At 36.6% G+C, this 24,539-nt stretch overlaps 1 protein-coding gene across 21 annotated transcripts in view; it reads right to left on the reverse strand.

Moving 5' to 3' along the window:
* Window positions 1-24,539, reverse strand: part of Dlg2 (discs large MAGUK scaffold protein 2) — a 1,918,473-nt gene that overhangs the window by 533,521 nt on the left and 1,360,413 nt on the right. The window lies entirely within an intron of this gene.

Below are 24,539 nucleotides of genomic sequence, written 5' to 3' on the forward strand. Positions count from 1 at the left end.
TGATTTGAATCAGCAATCAGAATGTGAGGGGTTCTCAGAACTTATGGCTATGAACTATGTTGATATAACATGTAATTTATAAATTAAATCCCCAAATCCTTAATTTATTAGTGTAAATATAATATGAAATTATTTCAGAACATTTGAAAGATATAAAAATGTAGAAAGAGGAAAGAAAACATGCATGACTCACTCATCTAAAAAAAAACCTGTTAGCTTTCTGGAAAATTATCTTCAAATGTCTCTTTCTCTCAAATTCATGACATGATATCATAAATATTCAAGTTTAGATCTAATGAAGCTTGAAGAAATCCTCAATCTTTGCCCAGACACTTACTATGAAAAGTAAGAACTAAGGCAAATTCTATGTTAAACTTTTTTTTTCTATTTTCACATGGGAAAGGAAGAATTTGACTCTTCTATAAACCTTCCCAGAAAGGTTTAAAGTGTTGTGGCATAAACTTCCAATTATTTTTATGCTAATAATCAGGGATAACATTAACAGTGAGTAAGGGCATGGTGTTTAAGAAAGAAAGATTTAATTAATCATTCTCTATAGACATCCATTCCAGTCTTCTTTATGTGAGGTAGCCAAGTTGCTGAGTGTCAAAAATGAGAAGCAACTCCTGCCTGACTCCCCGCTGCCATCACCACCCCACGTTCAACTGGCTCCTCCAGGATTCAAGTTTCTTTAGTATCCCTCCTCCCACCTGATTAAGCTCATCATCTCTCGACTACTTCTGCCCCTTCAACATGGATCATCTCTTGCCATCTTTGAATCCATTCTCTATACATAGTGGCCCCAAATAAGTAAACATGGTAATCTGCCCACCAAACTTCCATTTCTTGCTTCCTTCTTTCATTGTCTGGTATTATTTAGAAAATGTACTACTTAGCTAGGGTGTGTGTGTGTGTGTGTGGTGTGTGCGTGTGTGTGTGTGTGTGTGTGTGTGTGTGTGTGTGTGTGTAACTAGGCTGGCCTTTCTGGCTTCTTGCTCTTGCTTAGTTTTTTTTTGCTCAAGGCTGGTACTCTACCACTTGAGCCACACCTCTACTTTTGGCATTTTGGTAGTTAATTGGAAATAAGATTCTCTTGGATTCCAAGAGAATAAGAATCTCTTATCTTTGAAGCCTGTACTGGCTTCAAAGCCTGATTCTTAGGTCTTATCTTCCTGGATTAGGAATTCTGATAGGAGTACAGGCTTGAGCCATCAGCACCCAAAGCCTTGTATTTGTTGAACGAATTGAAGATTGAGTCTAATTTTATTTATTGTGTCCTCCATTTGCTAAGTCTGTAACTACTGGTCATTTTCTTAACTTCTCTAAGCCTCCCCATTCTCATCTTTGAGTTGGACAAAATAGTTGTACTCAATATGAAAGGTTTGAAGGAGGAGGATTAAATTATAAAATGTAACCTATATATGATGGTGCATGCCTACTACCCAAACACTCAGGAAACTAAAACAGGAGGATTGCAAGTTGGAGGGCAGTCTGAAATACATAAAGAGAACTCATCTAAAAAAAATCAAGCAACAGCAACAACAAAATTCAGCAATATGCACATGTGCCCTTCCATTGACCTTGGAATATAATAAACATCTACTAAATGGTTCTTGATAGCATGCAGTATTTATTTTTAATGTGTAATATTTTCGACTACAGGAATCTCTGTAACTTGATGAAATATGCCTCATTAGCATAATCTATATGATATAAATGAGAACATTTGCAAGTAGCTAAGTTCTTCCTTAAAACTGACAGCAAGCTAGGTACCAGTGGCTCAATCTTTTAATCATAACTACTCAGGAGACTATGATCTGAGGATCACAGTTTAAAACCAGCATAGGCAGGAAAGTCCATGAGACTCTTATCTCCATCAAACTACTCAAAAAGCCAAGAAATACAAATGTTAGAACAGGAGCTTGAACAAATAGTACAGGGACAGCACCCAGGCCCAGAATTCAAGTCCTAAAAGTAGGGGGAATAAAAGACAGCAAATTGTGTAAAGATTCAATTTGATTTTGGATCTTTATCTGATATATTTTATATGTGCTTAATTGGTTATTTGAAATTGGATAGGAAAGGGGGGAAATCAAGATAAGCGGGGGGAGGGTAGGAGGGAAATGAGGACCATGTCATGAGAAAGGGTATCAATGTTTGTGAAGTTATGCACCTTCTATCTGGTGAATATAATGTAATCATTCTATTAATTACAATAAAAAATATTAAATAAATAAATGCTTAAAGCAAAAAAATGCAGGCTGTTTCCCCTTGAGACCATATATATTTAATTTGATAGATGATTTTATGGAAGTTGTACATATCAATTCAAATTGTAGAATTAGATTAGACATATCATGTAGGGAGTTTTGTCTTTTATTGCTCTACTCTTCTTCTATAAATATTTGAGACAAGACCCCTGCCTCACTTCATTTAGAACATGATCAGCCTTGAAATCCTGACATAGAATATATCACTAAGATTCAGTGATGCTATTTCATTTTAACAGATGGTGTGGCTTTAATAGATTTGCACATATTTTCTCTCTGACTAAAATAAATAAATAAATAAAATCCCAGCAAACTACCAATTAAAATAGTTTGGGGAATGTAGGCAACATGGATGTGTCATCCTGCTGCAGCTGGTCCTTTGAGGGTGGGTAATTTTGCCATCCCATGATAATGCAAAAACATACCGCTCACCACCATCCTACACTCAGAATACTAATCATATCTTAAAACACTGCTTTTCATAAAAGGGAGTGGCTGACATAAAAAAAAAACTCTGGAGGCTATATCTCTTCAAACTCTACTACTTTTTTTCTTTTTGTATATGGTAGAACCATTAATAGTCCATTACTATCATAAGCGAAACAGCCCGAGTCAATAGCTATTCCTGAATTTGTAGATGAAGTAGATATCAGTGTAGTGCACAGAGCAAAGGACTAGCAAGTCAGGAGGTTTTGACTTGAGCCCCAGCTCTGTGTCAGCTGTGGCCATGGTCTAGTCAGCTCCTGTATCCCAAGTAAAGGAAGGATGCTTGCCCAGAGGCGGGGAGAGTAGCAACCAGGGAGCCGGTAGTTGTAGGTATATGTGTAGTTTGTAACAATACGTAGGAAAGTCATCACTATTTGACTAAGTGGATCAAAAGCAGGCTCAGAGATTTGTTGAAAAGTGAGTATGATTGATCAGTTTCAAAACATTGATCCCCATTTTAAAAGAGTGACAAATTTATGATAACGGTAAAGACAAGACATGATTTGAACCTGGTTTGGAGATCCTATCTATAGAAGTACTGAATTAATTTAAAAAAATTTAAATGATGATGAAGAGGAAGAGGAAGGGTTTACATTTAAATTCTCAAAAGAAATGAGAGAATGCCAAGCCAAACTAGGGCACTCAATTTCCCTTCCTTCCAGTCACTTGAAATAGAATTTGGCTAGAGGGTCACAGCTATTTAGAATTAATTTGCTCATTGTACCAAGCAGATAACCTTTGTGAGGGAAGTGACTTCTCATATTCATTTTGAAACATACAAATACATCATTAGTTTCAAAGCCAAGGAATCCTGTATTCCAGTTTAAGGCACAGCCACAGCCAGAAGCACAGAACCACTGTATCAGAAATCCATTTGCAAATAGATCTCCTCACCATTTTTCCAGTGTAATTGACAGTTCATCCAATTTTTGTTGTTTTAGACATTAAGTCTAAAATATTTATCTGTACCAATTTTTGTCTTATAGACTAGAAGTGTTCATGGGATTAACAATTAATTTTCATCCTTTCCCAGAATTTCCCTTTATAATTCTGTTTCCTTGAGGAAATTGCACTAGAAATATATAGGGCATTTTACCATTGGAATATAGTCAGGGAATTACAACTCAAATTTTTGTTTTTACTTAACAAAAATATTATCTAACATGGCACAATATTGTTGAAAAGTCAAATAATTCTTAATGACCTATTATTCTATCTATGACCTAACATGCAAAAATGCTCGCCTCCTATTATCAAAACAGTTTCTATTGTTAAATAAGACTTCTGATTTGATATATTCAAGGATGTTATTTTATTTAAAATGATTACTAACTCATAATACATGTTAAAAATTTTAAATTTCCGGTTCATTATAGAAAGAACTGAAAAGGAGGAAAGATAACAAAACGTAAGATACTGTATTTGCATTTGTAGGTTTGTAGATTTGGTTTGTTTTTTTTTTTGGTTCTAGGACTTAAACTCTGACTCTGGGCCTGGGCACTGTTCCTGAGCTCTTCAGCACCAGGCCTCTACTATCTTGAGCCACAGCGTCACTTCCAGTCTTTCTGGTGATTAATTGGAGATAAGAGTCTCATGGACTTTCATACCCAGGCTGACTATGAACCCCTATCTAAGGCTACTAAGTAGCTTGGATTAAAGCCATGAGCCACTATCACCCAGTTTACATATGTTTTAAATGGATAATTCTTTTATATTCCTTCCACATTGTCTAGAATGGACATTTTCACAGCAGGGGACTGAGGTCTTGGGAGCCTTGTTCACACCTGGATACCTCCAGGATTTCAACCCAATTCCAAACCTTATGTGTTTTAGGAAACTTGTTTGTTATCCCAAAGCCTCAGTTTTTCCATCCGAAGATAAAGATAACAAGACTGCTGTAAACAAATAAAACAATACAATTGAAATACTTAGCCCAAGCCGGGTTCTGGTGGTTCATTTCTATAATCCTTGCTACCCAGGAGGCCGAGTTCTGAGGATTGTGCTTCACAGCCCGCCTGGGCAGAAAAGTCCATGAGATTTGTATCTGTGGCTCAAATGAGTATCAGCCATGAGTGAAAAAACCAAATGAAAGCATGAAACCCTGACTTGAAAACTTAGTACTGGTACACTTTCACATATTTATAAAATAAAATATTTAGTACAGTGGTATTTAATTGATATTAGCTATTGTTATGAAAAAAAGCACGAGACTTTTTTATTCATAAAAGATCAGAAGAAGCTGGGTGCTGGTGGCTCATGCCTGTAATCTCGCTACACAGGAGTCTGAAATCTGAGGATTATGGTTCAAAGTCAGCCAAGACAGAAAGTCTATGAGATTCTGATTACCAATTAACCACCAAGTTGTAGAGCACCAGCCTTGAGTGAATAGCTATGGAACAATGCCAGGTCCTAAGTTTAAGCACATACACACATATGCACACACACACACACACACACACACACACAAACACACACACACACGATTCTAATGCAAGAAAATGTTACTGAAAGGAAAGAAAGGGAGAGAACTAATTAAGATGTTGAAAGATATCACTAAATTTTATATAAGGGCAGTAGTGATGACATATTTTCAGAAAGAAAAATGTAAAAATAGAGCTTTCAGTAATTCTCATTTTATAAAGTACAATGCAATTTCCTTTTGCTATTATCCTTCCCCCGCCCCAGAGAAAACATTGATCTGATACAAAATGTAGCCGTACAGCAGCCTTGGCCAGAAAGCCTGAAATTAGCAAAGAGTTTTCCCAATGCATGCCTGTTGTTCAATGACCCTCTCTGCATCATTTAAACTACATCTGACCACACAGATTCTCAAAATTTTATTCACAAGTAGGTTTTAGATCACAAGATCTGAAATGTAACTTTTCATCAGGTATTGGTTACTAAAGGATGTCCCTTTGTTGACTTCCCCTTTATCATCTTCTATTCTTTTTCTTCACTGAATAAATGAACCAATTAGAAACCCAAGAGGGGTATCATGTAGAAACATAGTTAGTGTCTAAGATGTTGGGTAAAAAGCATGCATAATAGAGTGCAAAAATACCAGCTGGAGAATTACTGCATACATGTAATGCAATTGGTCATTTTAAAAAATCTGTTTAAAAATAGGACAATGGAACAGAATTGGTATGCCTTAGAATGAAATCAGAGACATGAAAAGCAAGATATAGGGCCAGGAGTTTGGCCTAGTGGTAGAGAGATTGCCTACCATACACAAAAACCCAGGTTGGATTCCTCAGTACCACATACATAGAAAAAGCTGGAATTGGTGCTGTGGCTCTAGCCTTCAGAAAGTCCAAGGACAGCACTCAGCACTGAGGTCAAGCCAAGCAAGATGTAAACAATTTATTTCTCTTTTATTCTTAGAGTTATCTGTAAGGTAAGGTAAGATCAAATAAGATACTATAAAACTTCATTTAAGAAAAGACAGGTACTTCATGCTGCTAAATGCAGAGAAGGAAGAAACACACACACACACACACACACACACACACACACACACACACACACACACACACACAATGTTTACTTGAACAGCTCCAGATCATCATGACCTATTATGAACCCTCTTGCTCTCTTTGCTTTTATTCCTCTCTTAGCACCAGCTTAGGTTCATTCTTGTTGAACATGCTCACTTATTTCATTGTCCTCATTAAGGGGCAAAAGAACATTAAATTAAAAAAAAGTATAAAGAAAAGGTAGAGCATGTTTGGAAGTATTTGGTAAGTGCCAGTGTAGCTATATCTTTTTATAATACTTTGGATTGGTCAATCCTTGCTTCGGGGAAAGTAGGAATGAAGTCAGGGTGGTTCAGAGGTTTTGTCTGATCTGAAGTAATAAAAACTTGAAGGTTTAGTACTCAGGGTCATTTTTTTCCCCACATTCACTAAAATACCAAAAGTGTATCTGCAGCAAGACTAAGCTTCAGACAAAGACTTTGAAGAAAGATAAGAGTTCTCCCAGAAGTCCCCAAGAGCCTCCGCCAAAGACTGCTCTTCCCAGGGTAATGCACCCTTTGAGAAAATACTTCAAAGGTCCGTGGTATTAACCTTAGTTTTTGAATAAATAAATTCAGGTTGATCTTTGTTAACTGCCATCATAATTTCTCCCTCATATGGGCCAGTTTTGTGATCAACATTTTACACAAATTATCTCCAGTAGCTTATTCTCATTTTAATTATTTAAGTTTATCTTTTGTCCTAAGAAGCGATCTTTGGTATAACTGGTTTCTCTTCACATCACATAATCATTGCAAAATATTAATAAACTCAGCAAACAAAATACAGAGTATTCAATTAAATCTAAATTAGAGATAAACAATGAGAAGAAATAGATGATCCAAAGTATCCAGCTCTCAATTTTCCATTTCATCTATTCAAATACATTTTTGTAACATAAGAATATATTATATCATATTTGTAACATACGCTAAATATTATTTGAGTTTATTTGACATTCAAATCTAAATGCACTGGGTTTATGAACAGATCAATAACTGTTGTGTGTGGGTTATTTAAATGGCATGATACACAGCACATACTGGGAAACAGACATACTATGTACTATGCATATATTCTTTTTTTCATATATTTTTATTGTAATTAATAGGAGGGTTATATGATATTTGCCAGATAGATGGTGAATTAATTCACATACATTGATACCCTTTCACATGTCTTGGTCCCCATTTCCCTCCCCCCCCACCCCCACCCCTCATCTTGTTTTCCCCCGTTCCCAATCCAATTTCAAAAAACCAAATAGAAACATATCTGATATATCAGGTAACAAAGTGAGATACTGTAACAATATGAGATAACCAACAGCAAAAGAGATGAGAGATAACATAGTACCTTAAGAACAACCATCATTCATTATATGGCTTATGTTTCTTTTTTTTTCTCATGTTCTTTCTTTTTTTATTGTATTTAATAAAAGGGTGACATGATATTTGCCAGATAGAAGGTGCATTAATTCACATACATTGATACCCTTCCACGTGTCTTGGTCCCATTACCCTTCCCCCCACCCCCCTCTTGGTTCCCCCCCATCCAATTATGGCTTATGTTTCTATATCCTAGAGATCCTTTCATTTAGCATCCTACTATATGACCTTTTGTATCAAGGTTTTGCTCTATTGCAAATCTCTGCTAGGAGAGCCCAAGGTTCCTACTGATTATGACAAATGAGGGAAATCATTGAGCCTAAGTTCCTTTGAGTCTGGCTTACTTCACTTAATATGATCTTTTCTAAGTCTTTCCATTTCCTAACAAATGGGGCAATGTCATTCTTTCTGACAGCAGCATAGAATTCCATTGTGTACAAATACCACATCTTGTTGATCCACTCATCAACTGAGGGACATCTAGGTTGGTTCCATATCTTTGCTAGAATTAACTCCAAATGGATCAAAGACCTGGAGGTAAAAGCCGACACTCTGAAAACTTTATAAGAAGTAATAGGAGATACACTAGACCTCCTTGGCACAGGTCAAAACTTTCTTGATAAGGACCAAGAATCACAACAAATCAGAGAAAGGCTGGATAAGTGGGACTGCATTGAACTGCAGAGCTTTTGTATGGCAAAGGATATAGCTTGTAAACTAATTAGGAAGCCTACAGAATGGGAGAAGATCTTCACCAACCATACAACAAAGGCCTCATATCTAAAATATATCAACAGCTCAAAAAATTGAATCAATCCAAAACTAATCTCCAAAGTAACAACCATCCCATTAAAAGATGGGCCAAAGACTTTAAAGAGAGTCTTCTCTGAAGAAGAAACAAAAATGGCCTATAGACACATGAAAAAATGCTCAACATAAAAGAAATGTAAATCAAAACAACTCTAAGATTCCACCTCACTCCAGTTAGAATGGCCAGGACCAGGAAAACCAATAACAACAGATGCTGGAGGGGATGTGGCCAGGAGGGATCACTACTTCACTGTTGGTGGGAGTGCAAACTCATTCAACCACTATGGAAAGCAGTATGGCAGTTCCTCAAAAGACTAAACATAGAGCTCCCCTATGACCCAGCAATTCCACTACTTGCCATTTAACCAATCATCCAGAAACAAAGACATACTAAATCCACCAGCACAACAATGTTCATTGCAGCACTATTTACCATAGCAAAGATATGCATATATTCTTTGAACAGACATAATGAAAAGTATGTACTGTTACCTTACTTGTACAGCAGATGCTTATAATAATATTAGTAAATTATATCTAGGTAATTCCAAATCTCATGCATTTGTTCATACATCTTTGGTTTAATAAAATCAATTTTGAGACTTATTAAAGGTGGTGAAGAACAGTACTGAAAATCAGTAAGGTTGAGACAAATAGGAGTCTACATCAATAGTTCTTAAAACTTTGAAGTGCATCAGAATCACTTGGAAGGCTTATTAACTTTCAGATGGCCAGACTCTAATTGTCCCCACAATATTTTAATTGGGGGTGGGGTGTTATTGGGGATAGACCCAAGAGACTTGTACATACTGAACATACAATCTACCCCTGAATTACACTTCCTTCCCTCCTTCTATAGTTTCTGAATCAGGTCAGAAACAAAAGAGATGATTCAAATTCCAAGTTCTAGGTGGTCCCTGAAATGCTGGCCTAGGCCATGCTCTGGGTCTCAGAGTAGCCCTCATAGGTAGTCCATTCCAAAGTAAATAGATCTCAGCTTTATGTTTACTAACTGATGACAAATCTGAACTGACTATGAATTCTCTCAATTAGTAGGTTTTCATGATTTGAATAGTCTCAAAGGACCTGGATCAGGAAACAGCAGCTGCCATACTACGAGTGTGTGTACATGGAAACCATTTTCCACCTTGAATTTTACATTTGAGACTTTCATGACTCTTTTCCTTCAGCAAAGACCAAATGATAGCCACTTCATTCTACACTTCAAAAAATAAGACCTTCTGCTTTTGTCTCTTAATGCATGAGAATAACTTGGATTTATGATCCACAGAAGCCATCTACAGTGAACGTGCTGTTTTCTCTCTCCTTTTGCTACTTCATTTCCCTTATATAAAACGCTTGCAGGATTCATTGCAGCTGTCATCTGGGAAATATCACAGTTTTCCACAATCTGGGAGAGAAATTGCTATTTCAGCACCAGTGATTGGTCTTTTGGCTCTTTCCTGGGAAGCACGAAAGGCCAGTAACAAATCTCATGCCAGGAAACGTAATAAGAGTAACAAAGAAAACAGGCATTGCGTGGGGATTTCAAATGGAGAGAATCATAGCTATGTACATCACTGGTTCTGCTCAGAACAATACTCTGCTCAAAGACAGGACTGCCTCTCAGCTTCCATGAGATGAAGTGTTGGAACTTACCACCTGGATTCTTCACTGCACTAGTTTCCTAGCTGGATTTTTTTTCTGATGTCTAGCTAACCAGTTGATCTACACATCATCCTGACACATATAACCAGACTCACTTTCCAAAAGCAATCCTTTTCTGAGTTCCTCTCCCCTCAAAATTTATCAAGAGTTGCTTAATATAAAAATGGTGAAAATTGTTATTTATGTATTCCTTGTATACAGCTGCCACTTAAGAAAGAAGGAGGATGGTGGATGACCTCTGGTTTCCACCTGTTTTTTTTGTTTTTTGTTTTCTGGTCATGGTCATGGACTTGAACCCTGGACCCGAGAGCGGTCCCTGACCTCTTCAGCTCAAGGCTGGCACTCTACCACTCCAGCCACAGTGCCACTTCTAGTTTTCTGGTGGTTAACTGGAGGTAAAAGTCTTCTGATCCCTGTACCCAGGCTGACTTTGAACCATGATCCTCAGATCCTCAAATCTCAGTCTCCTGAGTAACGAGGATTATAGATGAGAGCCACTGGAACCCAGCTTCAATCATTTAAAAAAATATATATCTCTCAAACTATGGACCAGGCATTACACCTCTTGCTGCTTCCCAAATGCCTAATCAAATAAAAGCTCATGAAAGAGCAAGCGTACACTCTACAACCTCCTGTAATATTTTCAAACCACTGAAGTCTCTATTATTTACAACAGAAAGTACTGAAGTACAAACACATAGTAGTTTCTTATCTAAAAGCTATGGTTTGATTTGGTACACTGTACAGCCCAATACAATGAGAACTACACATTAAGAAATACATCATAAAATGGGGTGCCCAGTGGCTCATATCTATAATCATAGCTATTCAAGAAGGCTGAGATCTGAGGATCATAGATTGAAGACAGCCTAGGCAGGAAAAAAGTCTGTGAGAGAGTACAAAGCTGGAAGTGGAAGGATAGCTTAAGTGGTAGAAAGCAAGCCTTGAGAGAAAAGCTAAAGTATAGCATTGAGTTCACGCCATAGTATCAAATAAAAATATATACATACATACATATTCAAATCTATTCCAGCCCTAAAAATGAATGTTGATTGTACATGGAATCAATTACAAACATTCTCATTTTCATTTAATTTATTTTATTGTATTAATGGATGTTTCAGAAGAACACTGAGAACCAAAAGGAGCATGAAATGGTGAAAAAATATGTTAATAAAATAGGTATGAATCCCACTCCTGGTGCTACTATTTGACAGTTAAGCCTGGCACTGGAAAGTCTCTTGGTCTTTAAGTTGATTGAATTTGGTGATTTATTCTACCTATGGTATTCTGATAATTGAAATTTAAGGTCAGCTCAGCCTGTCTACATGGAAGTCCATCATGTACCTCAAATGGACCAAAGGCACAAGCTCTTCCTATTTACTCTCCATGAAAATTCACTTCCCTTTGCATCCTCTATACAGGTAAATAGTCTCATCATCAGAAATGTGGGATTGGTCACTATCTCAAAGTCTGTCTCAGTTTCTTCTCTTTGTCTCTGTCTCTGTCTCTCTCTGTCTCTCTCTTTTTCTCTCTCGCACACACATATATACATAGACATGTACATATTACATATGTAAGTTACATGTTCATACATATATACATACACATGTCTGTGTATGTGATTTCGATTTTTTCCTTTCCGTATTTTTCTCTTGTCCTTATTGTCAATCACCTAGATTCCAGAAAAGTTTTGCAATTAATTTTCTTGTCTTTAGTTTTTATCTTGAAATCTCTTTTCAACTGCCAGAATGATGCTAATGAAATATAAACCTGATTGCTTTATCTCATATTTAATAGCTTTCAATTGTTTTCTGTTGCCACCGGCAGTCTTTCAAGCACTTAAAAATTCTAAGCAAAGCAGCTCTTTCTTCAAATTAAAACTTGTTCAGAAGCCACATAATGGACACTTATAATTGTTTGTACATAATAGAGAAGGCAGAGTGTTGGCAATTTCTGCAGTGGGAAAGTAATGGGAATCAGAGCATAGCTTGCTGGAAGGGCCTGTTTATGACATTCAAAGTGCTCAGAGGGATCCGGAGTTAGGGCACCCTACATGACTGCAGATGCTAGTAAGTGCAGAGAGAAATCCAGACACACTCTTCTCCAGCCAGTGCCTTGGTGCTGAGCTGTGTCTACTAAAGAAGGAAAATCTTTCAATTTTTTAAATTTAAAATTGTACTGTAAAGGAGATATACAAAGGTGCTACATTTACATAAGTAATACATTTACATAATAAATACATTTCTTTTGAGAAGTTACCCCTTTCTCTTCCTCATTTTCTCCCACTTTCCTCCCACACTCCCCTTTGCCCCAAGTTGTAAAGTTCATTTCCAATACAGTGTCTAGTGAGCATTACTATTGAATTGGTTCACCCTTTGTCCAACCGTTTCTGTGACTCCCCTTCTTTCTCCAAATAAGATAAATTTATATGTAAGACAATGGGTACAGAAATCAAAATCAGTGAGCAAAAACAATTCTTAGCAGAAGGAATTTCAACACCAAACCTTAGCCTCTATTACAGAGCTATAGTAACTAAAACAACTTGGTACTGGCACAAGAACAGGCCCGAGGACCAATGGAATAGAACTGAAGACCCAGAAATCAACCCACAGACCTATGGCCACCTAATTTTTGATAAAGGAGCCAAAAATTAGAATGGAAGAAAGAGAGCCTCTTCGACAAGTGGTGCTGGCAAAATTGGTTAAACACTGGCAGAAAACTAAAGTTGGATCCTTCTATGTCACACTGCACCAGGATTAACCCCAAATGGATCAAAGACCTCGAGGTAAAAGCAGATACAATGAAAACTTTACAAGAAGGAATAGGACTACACTAGATCTTCTTGGCACAGGTCGAAATTTTCTTAATAAAGACCCAGAAACACAACAAATCAAATAAAGTTTCGATAAATGGGACTGCATTAAACTGCAAAGCTTCTGTATGGCAAAGGATATAGCTAGCAAATTAAGTAGAAAGTCTACAGAGTGGGAGATCTTCATTAACCATACAATGGACAAAGTCCTTATATCTAAAATATATCAACAGTTCAAAAAACTGAATCACTCCAAAACTAATCTCCAAAGAAACAACTATTCCAGTTTGTAAAATAAGGCACCTTCTATCTGGTGAATATAATGTAACCCTTCTATTAATTACAATAAAAATAAATTAAAAATTAAAAAAACAACCATCCCATTAAAAGATGGGCCAAAGACTTAAAAAAAGACTTCTCTGAAGAAGAAATAAAAATGGCCTATAGACACATGAAAAAATGCTCAACATCTCTGGCCATAAAAGAAAAGCAAATGAAAACAACTCAAAGATTCCACCTCATTTCAGTTAGAATGGCCATGTTCAAGAACTCGAATAACAACAGATGCTGGAGGGGATGTGGCCAGGAGGGATCACTACTACACTGTTGGTAAGAGTGCAAACTCATTCAACCACTATGGAAAGCAGTATGGTGGTTCCTCAAAAGAACATAGAGCTCCCCTATCACCCAGCAATTCCATTAGTTGGCATTTACCCAATCATCCAGAAACAAAGACATACTAAATCCACTAGCACAACGATGTTCATTGCAGCACTGTTTGCCATAGCAAAGATATGGAACCAACCCAGGTGCCCCTCAGTTGATGAGTGGATCAACAAAATGTGATATTTATACACAATGGAATTCTATGCTGATGTCAGAAAGAATGACATTGCCCCATTTGTAAAGAAATGGAAAGACTTAGAAGAAATCATATTAAGTGAAATAAGCCAGACTCAAAGGAGCATAGGTTCAAATGGTTTTCCTCAGTAGAAACCTTGGGCTCTCCTAGCTAAGATTTACAATAGAACAAAACCTAGATACATAACGCCATATAGGGTGAGGCTAGATGAAAGGACCTCCAGGATATGGGAATAAAAGAGCCATAAAATGTGTGATTGTTGTTCTTAATGTACTATGTTATCTCTCATCTCTTTTGTTGTCCCTTGGTTATTCCCATATTGTTACAGTAGCTTACCTTGTTATCTGGTATATTGTATATACATTTATTTATTCATTTGCAATATGATAGGGAAGGGGCAAAACAAGATGAGGAGGGAGTCAAGGGGAAGGAAATGGGAACAAAAAACATGAAAAGGGGTTATCAATGTTTGTGAAGTAATGAATCTTTTATCTGGCAAGTATAACTGTAACCCTTCCATTAATTACAATAAAAAACAGTGACAATAGGGATTAAACAAAAAATGAAATAGATGCAAAGGGTACAATAAAAAAAACCCTCTAGTTTCCATTTCTTGGAGTTCGTTTCAATAAGAATCATTTTATATGTTTATGTACATATTGAGCCATTATAATCCTCTGCTAAGATGTGGCCAAAAGGGAACACTACTATACTGTTGATGGGAGTGCAAATTTGTTCAACCACTCTGGAAAATAGGATGAAGGTTCCTCAAAAGATTAATTATAAAGCTTCCCTATAACCCAACAATCCCTCTTCTGGATACTTATCCAAATGACCACAAACAAGGCCATACTAAAGCTACCAGCACAACCATGTTCATTGCAGCTAAGATACGGAATCAACCCGGATGCCCTTTAGTAGATGGATAGATTAAGAAAATGGGGCATGCATATACATACAATAGAATTCTATCTTCTATCAGAAAGAATGGCATTGCTTTATTTACAAAGAAGTGAAAAGATTTGGAAAAAATGCTAAGCAAATAAGCTGGACCCAAAGAAACATAGCCTCCATCATTTCCCTCATTTGTTATAACTAGGGAAGAATCTTTTCTAATCTACATAAAGACTTCTTATAGCTGTGACCTGAGTGAGAGATCTTTCGAATGGAGATTCAATTCACCTGCCTTTACAGCAACAAACAAAAATAGTAAAACCCAAAGATTATCACAAACACCCAAATCTTTAAACAATCTACTTGCTAATTACTTTTTTTAATCTGTCTCTCGCTATAAAATTACTTTCTTCAATCATGATACAAATGATTGTTGTGGCCCCTCCTTGTACCTACATTACCACCTCCAGACCCCAATGATCTGGTAAATACCTTGACTACCTTTTAAAGCCCATACTGAAGTAGCTTTACAATTTAGCAAGTGAATTAACAAAACAAAAATTCAGCACCAGAACAACATAGATGAAGAACAGAAATAAAGTCTTTTTAAGGCTTACTAGGGGATTTATATTTGAACCTAAAGACAATGGAGTTGGTTATTTTATGTAAAGCTGCCACAATGTCCATGTACAGTGTGGAGAGGGAGAATTAGATTTGGAGGATAAGAGTTAGAGTAGAGGGCAAAGATTGTCTTTAGAGGCTACTACAAAATAATGCCTAGAGTAGACCACTGCCCTGGTAGAGGGAAGATGAGGGGATGACTAAATATTCCTAGCTAGACAAGATGGATTAGATGTTGGAGATAAAGAAATGGAGGAAATATTGTGCTCTTTTTTCATCCACTTATACATGGAAAAACCCCTTGAGAAGAAAAATGGTATATCATTAACTTTTATATGTTTAATGCCTGAAAAGATGTGTGACACAAAGTCAGGGCAGACCATATGCTTCATGAATAAGTAACTTTAGAAGCACAGAAATTCATCAATGACATCTTAGCTCCCAATATCCACAGCTTTTCCAGTGACCTTGTCTCAGGATACTGGATCTTCTCATGTTATCTCATCCTTTCTGACAAGGAAAATAAGTTCAGATTTAGTCACCCTAGGAAATGTTATCATTTTTGCATTTTAAAAGAAAGACACCAGGTAGAGGGGAAGGTCTAAACCAAAGCAAATGATTACTGATATGATCTCACAGAGTAGTTGAGGGATATAATTAATATACGTAACTCACAAACAACATTTTTTGAGCATTTTGGGGGGTAATGTATACGTACTAGAGGACACAGTGTTAAACAAGAAAGATACTTGCCCATGAACTTGAGAAGATGATGGAGGAATGGACAAACTCTCAGCTCAGGGACAACAGTTCATATCGCCTACTTACAAGATGCAGCTTAAGAACTTCTTTTCAACTTTAGGGTTTAACCTCAAGTTTACTATTTGTATAGGTATTCTAATTCTTTGTGGTCTATTTTCACAAATGTGGTGGAGTTGACCCATAAGGAAGAATTCAAGTTTAGCACACAACCAACTGCCTGTAATCTTTCTCCATGTTCTGTACTGTTCTTCACTTCCCATGAGGAGCGATTTGCCAAAGCTCAATGTACCTAGAGGTATGGAGTAACTCATACAAGCCAACTGATAAGCTGCATACTTACATATATATATAGCATATTTGATGGCAAGACATTCCAGTAGTTTCTAGCAGCCAGAAGTATGGTATCTTGGGCCATCCAGCATATACTCAAGCCCACTCACTTCACTCCAGCTCCCCAATCCCATCCTGAGTTTATCAATCTAGAACATTTCAGGTTCTATTCCTATTCTCTTCACTATCCTCTGTGCAGAAGCCAGAAGTCTTTTATTTTTAAATTTAAACCAGAGTATTACTCATTCCTTAAACTCTCCAGTCTTTTCCTCTACCATTTAAAACAAATCACAAGCCCCTGTGAAGCCTTGGCTTCCCATCCACTCCTGTGCTCTCATATTCAACCATTCCTCTCATACGCATCCAGCTTTCCTGGTTCCACTTCTTTATCTAGTCCCTAAGTGTCTTAGGGGACTTAAATTTGCTGTCTCTTTGGCTTTAAAAGTCTTTTTTCCCTTATACCGACTTGGATCTTTTGATCATTAAGATTTTACCTAAAACACCCAATGCTGATACCTCATAGCCATAATTCTAACTCTTTGCTTGAGATTTAGGGATTGAGTTTTAAAGTTTACCAAGGTAAGAGACTCATCTCAATTAACCAACCAAAATCTAGAAGAGAAAAGATGGCTCTCAAATAGTAGAGCAACAACTTTGAGCAGAAAGCACAAGGCCCTGAGTTCATGCCCCAGTAATGGCGCATGCGCGCGCGCGCGCGCGCGCGCACACACACACACACACACACACACACACACACACACACACACACACACACAATCCTATCTAAAAAGTCATCATTTAGACAATCCCAATATTACTTAGTCCAAGTAGCACGGGGCATTTCTAATCCTATTTTTTTTTCTGTCTTAGTCTTATAGCTCTTCTATTTTGTATATTTATTCATTTACTGTCTAACAGTAAAAAAAGTAAGATTTGTAAAGCAGAAAAAATGTCTGGCCTATTGATCACTTTATATTTAGTGCCTAGGACAGTGCTGAATCTACAGTAGGTGCCCAAGAAACAGTAAAATACAAAATTATTGAATTAAGAGATTAATGAACGAATTGGGCTTGGCAACAACAAAATGTGTATAATCTTGTTGCCTAAATTTGAATTCTGACAGTTCTAGCTTGAAGACCTTCTTAAATGTAAACCCATAATTACTGGAATGATTTGGGTACTGGCAAAGGTTGAGAGCAATTCTCTCTATAGCAGATGATGCTAAATTGCCCGAAGGTACTAATTTTCAAGGGTAGATGATTAGCAATGCTGTTTTCTGACCTTTTCTGAGCTACTATAATCAGCTGTTATTGTTTCTGTAATTTCATAATATCCACACTCCCCACTGCTCCCTAGGCTAAATCCTACTTCATAACACAAATTCAAATTAATTTTTTGTGATGAAAACACATGACATATTTTGAAATTACTAATGACATTTTTGGCTTTCATAAAACCACAGCTACAGCCACTTTGGTTTAATGGTTTAACTGGTGTTTGCAGAAGTACCTTTAATCATTTAAAGTTGTTCTCAGCTGCAGAAATGAAAATTCTGATGCCTAGGGATGGTAGCCTGAGGAGTAAGGGCATCAAAAAGGGGCTCTTTGCTCACAAATACTTTCTTGGTTTCTATCCAAGCGATAGGGTACATTTAAATGTATCATTTCCTCTTTTGAAACACAAAAAAACCCAGTGGTGACTGAGATTCTTATTTTCTGCATGACCTTAGAACTGTCCAGGAGACTGCATTTTGTAGCATGCAAAACAGCAGGGAAGTCTGCAGTGTCAATTTCCAGAAAGAATTGTGTAAAAGAGGCCACAGACAAAAGGTCATCAAAAGAAAGAAGCTTCCAGAAGATAAATGAAAACTAGAATTTTAAAAAATCACACATTTTCTAGGATCCCTGTGACAACTATAATAGCCTCTGTTACTTAATTTCTGTCTATCTAGCAGTTTTTCATTTATAAAAAACCTGTACAAAACTTGATTCACTCCGACAACTGAGCAACATACCAGGAAGATACTAATACAGTTTGTTTTGGAAAAAAAAAAACTACCTTAGAATTAGACAAGTTAAAGCAAATTTATCAAATTCACTGATAAGAGATGGAAATTATGAGAAAGGGTATCAATGTATGTGAAATAATGTACCTTCTATCTGGCAAATATAATATAACCCTTCTTTTAATTACAATAAAAATATATGGAAAAAAAGACAGAGATTAAATTATATGATAGTCCTACTGCTTTAAGTCTTGTCATTTATCTTTTTGTGTGTATGTGTATTAGTCCTAGGGCTTAAATTCAGGGACTAGATGCTAGCTTTTTGAGTGGTTTTAATCAGAGATACGAGTCTCATGTGCTTTCCTGCCTAGGCTGGCTTTGAAATGTAATCCTCAGCTCTCACCTTCCCGAGTAATTAGGATTACAAGTATGAACCACCAGCTCATTTATCATTTTTGCTAAAATTATTGTCACATAGTCTTTCAGTTACAAATATCATGACTATAGTTTAAAGTCTGAATGAATAAGATTTCCTTGAGCATTTTGAAATTTTTTTTGTTTTGTTTTTTATTTTTATTTTTTTGCATTTTTTTATTGTAATTAGTAAAAGGGTTACATGATATTTGCCAGATAGAAGGTGCATTAATTCATGTACATTGATACCCTTTCACATGTCTTGGTACCCATTTCCCTCCCCCCCCAGCATTTTGAAATTTTATTGTTCTTTTTTTCTTCCTGAATTTATGAAGCTCAAGTTATAAATCTGTAACAATAAAATCCAATTCTATTAGAGATTCCTTCCTTAATTGGGCAAGAAGAGTTTATGATTAACTCATGATTTCATAGATTAATGTTAAAATAAGATAAGAGATAGAATTTCCTTTTTATTACTATAGATGTAAGTGTTGACAAATCTTGTTCACATAAAAGTATAATGGAATAGGAAGAGCACTTTGAATTCCTTCCAACATATGGGATCAAGTCCTGTGATCCACCATTAAAATTATTTTAATTGATCAGATGACAATTACTTTTCACTTTTATTAAGAACAAAAATTGCTTGAGCAAAAATTAAGCACCCAATCATCATCACCCTGGGTAACAATATTTGGATTTTTTAATACAATGAGCCATAGTTAAAAACTAGGATTGGCAAGATCTACATCTCTTCACTTAAGTGTGGGAGAAGAGCAATTGTTAATAGAAAAGTGGTGCAAATGCACTTCCATAAAGCTACAGCTTTCTTCCTTATCAAGTTAAAGATCTAAAAATTAAGTCACATTAATTTGTCCATATTTGCCAAGGACTATGCATTGAGCACATTTAAAACTTCTATTGCAACTCTATCCAAAAGTTTGAAACATAGTCCTGGACCATTTTTCTCTTTTATTCTCTACCCTCTCAAAGGGACTAGAATAGGTACTCTTATTTCTTTGGGTTTTAAAGATTCAGGTCCATTGCAGCCAGATCTCAGACAGTTTCCAATCTGCATGTTCAATTGCCTGTTAAATGCATGCCCATGAATTCATCATCAGCACTGTAGACTTTACATTGTCTAAATGGAACTATATGACTTATCTTCCAATTCTGTTTTGCCATTGGTCATGCTCCAGAGATCTATGACATTCTTTGATTATCTATTAGAGTTCTATATGTATAAGGATCATATACTCATCCCCTGATCTGGGGGCCCAGATCAGGTCAGAGAGAAGCTCTGGTTGGAGAAGGCAGAAGATCCATTTAAAGAACATCATGCCTAAATGAAAGGATCTCTAGGATATAGAAACATAAGCCATATAATGAATGATTGTTGTTCTTAAGGTACTATGTTATCTCTCATCTCTTTTGCTGTCCCTTGGTTATCTCATATTGTTACAGTATCTCACTTTGTTACCTGATATATCGAATATATTTGTATTTGGTTATTTGAAATTGGATAGGGAAGGGGGGGAACAAGATGAGGGGTGGGGAGAGGGAAATGGGGACCAAGACATATGAAAGGGTATCAATGTATGGGAATTAATGCACCATCTATCTGGCAAATATCATGTAACCCTTCTATTAATTACAATAAAAATATATAGAAAAAAAGAACATCATGCCACTCCAGTGAATCATCAGGGCCTATTAAGTGCATGCTTTATGTAGATTTTTAAATCTACCCACTTTTCTCAGTCTCTTGGTCAGCATGTTAGCCCAAGCCACCATCATACATTCCTTGAATGACCATACCATCCTCTGCAGGTTGCACTGGCAGGTGTTCCTATAAGCTAAGGTAGGCTTTCACAGCATTAAGAGTAACTTTTATGAAGGCAGTCAATGTTTCATGTTGCATTTACTTTTAGTGTCTTTAGGTAGTTGTACAAAGGAGTTTTAATTAAATATTCCAGTTTATGAGTATAACATATCTTAATCAATGTCACCCATTATCATTTTTATGCTGTATCTGTCCAGTGCTATCCATCCTCTCAAGTTGCCAGGCACCAGTGGCTTACAATTGTAATTTAACTATTTAGGTGGCTGAGACTTGGAGGATCATTGTTTGAAGCCAGTCCTGGCAGAAAAGTTTACTAGACTGTATCTCTGATTATCTATAAACAACCTGGGCTGGAAATGTGGCTCCAGTGGTAGAATACCAGCAATGAGCAAGAAGTTATGAGTTAGAGCTCCAGGTTCTGAGTTGAAGCCATAGCATCACCAAATAACTCCCAATAACACAACATCCAGACACTTAATGAAATTGCTCTCTGCCTAAATGTTATGTCTACATGTTCATAATAATCCCATATCAATATACTTAGCCTCGATAGCTCCAGACACATGGATTTCTTCCCTGTTTTTCCTTAGGACTTAAGACAGTCTTTCTTGGCCTAAATGTTTGCTAGATGTATCACACCATTTTCCTGTATCACAGACATTTCAAAGAAGTTGGTAACATTGACTTTTATTATTCTCAAAACCTCTTATCTACTACCTTGAAAGTCCCAGAGATTGTGTATATCACTGCACTATTCACAACAGCCTAGCTACAAAATGAGCCTAGTTGCTCATCAACCAATGAATGGATAAAGAAAATATTATATATGTTTGTTTGTGTGCGTGTATCCACACATACATAAAATGGAGCATTATTCAACTATAATGCTATCATGTGTTCAGGAAGATAGATATAACTGGAGATCATCATGTTATGCAACATAAGCTAGACTTGAAATGATAAATGTTTTCTTTTCTATGGGTAATGGACTCCTAAATACAGATATATATCTGTTATAAAATATAGAAATATAGAAATTAAGTGAACCTGTTACAGGGAAACCAGCAGGAAGGGTAAGTGGGGAAAGAGCAGGTGTGAAAGGATTAATGTACACCATAGACATGCATGATGCATAGAGAGAAAAATGGGGGAAGGAGAATAAACAAGGTAATAGAGAGGTGAATCTGATGAAAGCATAGGATATGCAATGAATGGAAATATAATGTAATTGCACTGCATAAGTTAATAGCACTAATAATAATAATAAAATCTTGACACTACTTTTCCTCAATCCCTAAACACAGAAAAGTGAGTGCTTGCTACTACATTATGTCTGTATGTGGGATGTCTCTGTATACATATTAGAGAAGTAGAATGCAGAAGAGATGAGCTTTGGACATATTATTAGAGTAATCAATAGGATCATGCCTGAAAATAGACCTTTCAAATATATGTGATTTAACAACAATGTATACATGGGGTAATACTTAACTAAGAAGTTTCTTCACATTTTAATGTAGAAATTTAATAGTAAATGTTTGTTCAATACAAACATTAATGAAACAAAGTCAATAATTTATTGTCTAACTCATTGCCTTCTAGAAAGAAATGTTAGATTTAAAGTGTCTTACCTTCTTTAGCAATTGATACTAAATTAGACTACAATAATGAAAGGGGTCAATGGAGAATAGGAGTACAGGAGAAAGGAGGCCAACATTTTAATTATTAATAACACATTTTGAATTGTAAGTTATGGTTAAATGTGTCTCTATTCTAAATGTCAGACTCAATCTTACAAAACCAAAAATGTCTTGAGCCAAATACATGTATGAAGTTTCTAGATCAATTCTGGGCCACCAGACTCAAGGTGACTTGTGAGTTGTTTTAACAGAGGTGATGGAGTACCATGAATATAAGTGTAAATGTAAATATAAAAATCATGCGATGGCTGACTTTCCACCTGGTTCGATGACCCTTTGGTCTAGTGGTAGAGTGCTTGCCTAACACGCACGAAGACCCAGGTTCGATTCCTCGGTACCACATACAATAGAAAAAAATCCGGAAGTGGTGCTGAGGCTCAAGTGGTAGAGTTCTGGCCTTGAAAAAGTCCAAGGATAGTGCTCGGACCCTGAGCTCAAGCCCAGGACTGGCAAAAAAAAATCACATGTGAGAAATCACTGGTATCCACCCTAGCACTCATTCTATGTGGTAGGGTACACCCCCATGTAACTGGATACATGTAACTTTCCCAGGTTAATGTCCTCAGGTACAAACCTAAGCTCAAAAGTGAGCAAAGGGCCATGATTTGAAGCAGCAGTAGATGGACCTTGGGTAAACAAGCTGTGGTGCTCTAGGCCTGCACTCGGGGCCCCTCATGGTGCAAGGAGCACTGAGGTTAGTGAGAAAAGGGTGTGGGGAGGGGCTACATGTTGCAGACTGATGCTGAAACATTCCAAAATAGAACTGCAAGGCATCCAGTTTCATTTCTACCTTGGCATTCCAAAGTTGTCCCTTTGGAAAATAAATATGGATGTGTTTCTCTGAGGTAGAGTGGTGTCTCACAGAATGGTGGTACCTTGTGACAAGGTATGCTTGGGTAAACTATGTCATGTGTAACTTCTATTATTGTCATAGTTTTAACCCGGTATTGCCATTTTAGGAATTCAATAAAATCAAGTACTGATGAAAATTCTCCTTTACCAAACTTTAGTCAGAGTTCTTCAAGTCCCTTTCCAACTAGGCTTGAACTTTGGCTGCAGTGTCCTTCTGGGTTCATATTGGCTCAGTTTTGCAAGAATCTTGTTAAGTGAATGTGGACGGAATTGCTGCTCACTCTTGTATTAACCTGATCACCCATGTCTTCAACAATAATCCTGTTAGGTCAACTCAGAGAAAATCTTCCTTTTCCAATGCTTCCTCTAAGTAATTTTCTCAGTTGAGCTTAATGCCCCTCTTCTCTATGCTGTAGCTAAAACTGAGCCCATTTCTATATCCAAGTCTGTTTTATCCTATTACAATTATCCCAGAAACAAATCTGTGTTTACCAGTTGAACTACTGTATAGCTCTTTTCTTATTTTTTTTTGTCTTTTTTTCTTTTGACAGGAGCTTTAGTATCTGTATGATTTGGGCATCTAATTATGAAGACAATTTCCAGGGACTTGACATTTACACAAAGCTAAAATACTACTTAGCCCTTTCTAAACAATGGCTATAACTCATAGGAAAAAGCAATTATTAGGAATAACTAGGACTACCTTTGAATTAGAACAGGACATTGAGTGTATTTCTCATCTTTGGGTAATCATTTTGTTTTGGTCTAGATTCCAAAGAGGTATTTGCTATAATAAATGTCAAATATAGTTTCAGAATATTAGAATGACGATCTATTTTCTTGAAATACTGTGAGAAATAATGAGTAACAAGAGACTTATCAGCATGTACAGTTGCAATCAGCTCTGTGGTATGCAAATGTAATGACAAGTGGATCTTCTTAGAATGACAGATTTTGTCAAAACCACAGGTTGATTTCTTGGCTAAGATAATAACAACCCAAACTTCTCAGGTTGTCAATAATGGTCAGATGGTTAGAACATGATTTTAAAACTTAAAAATTTCCATAGACCCTCCACAGGAATTACGATGAGAGGTGTTAAGATAGAGATGGTTCTGTTCCATTTTCTCAGAGCTAGTTAGCAGACTAAGGTTCCAAGTCTTCTATTATCACTGAAGCAGAGCAATGCTGCTTAACTTTCAATAAGAGCTGGAAGTGTAGCCCTAGACTTACAATGCCAGAAATTGCTCCTTAGATGCACAGCAGGACCTAGGAATGAATCCAAAGTTTTAGGGCCCCATGAAACC

The sequence above is a fragment of the Megascapheus bottae genome, chromosome 16, assembly GCF_031878675.1.
Source record: "Megascapheus bottae isolate mThoBot1 chromosome 16, mThoBot2.hap1, whole genome shotgun sequence".
In the NCBI taxonomy this organism is placed as follows: Eukaryota; Metazoa; Chordata; class Mammalia; order Rodentia; family Geomyidae; genus Megascapheus; species Megascapheus bottae.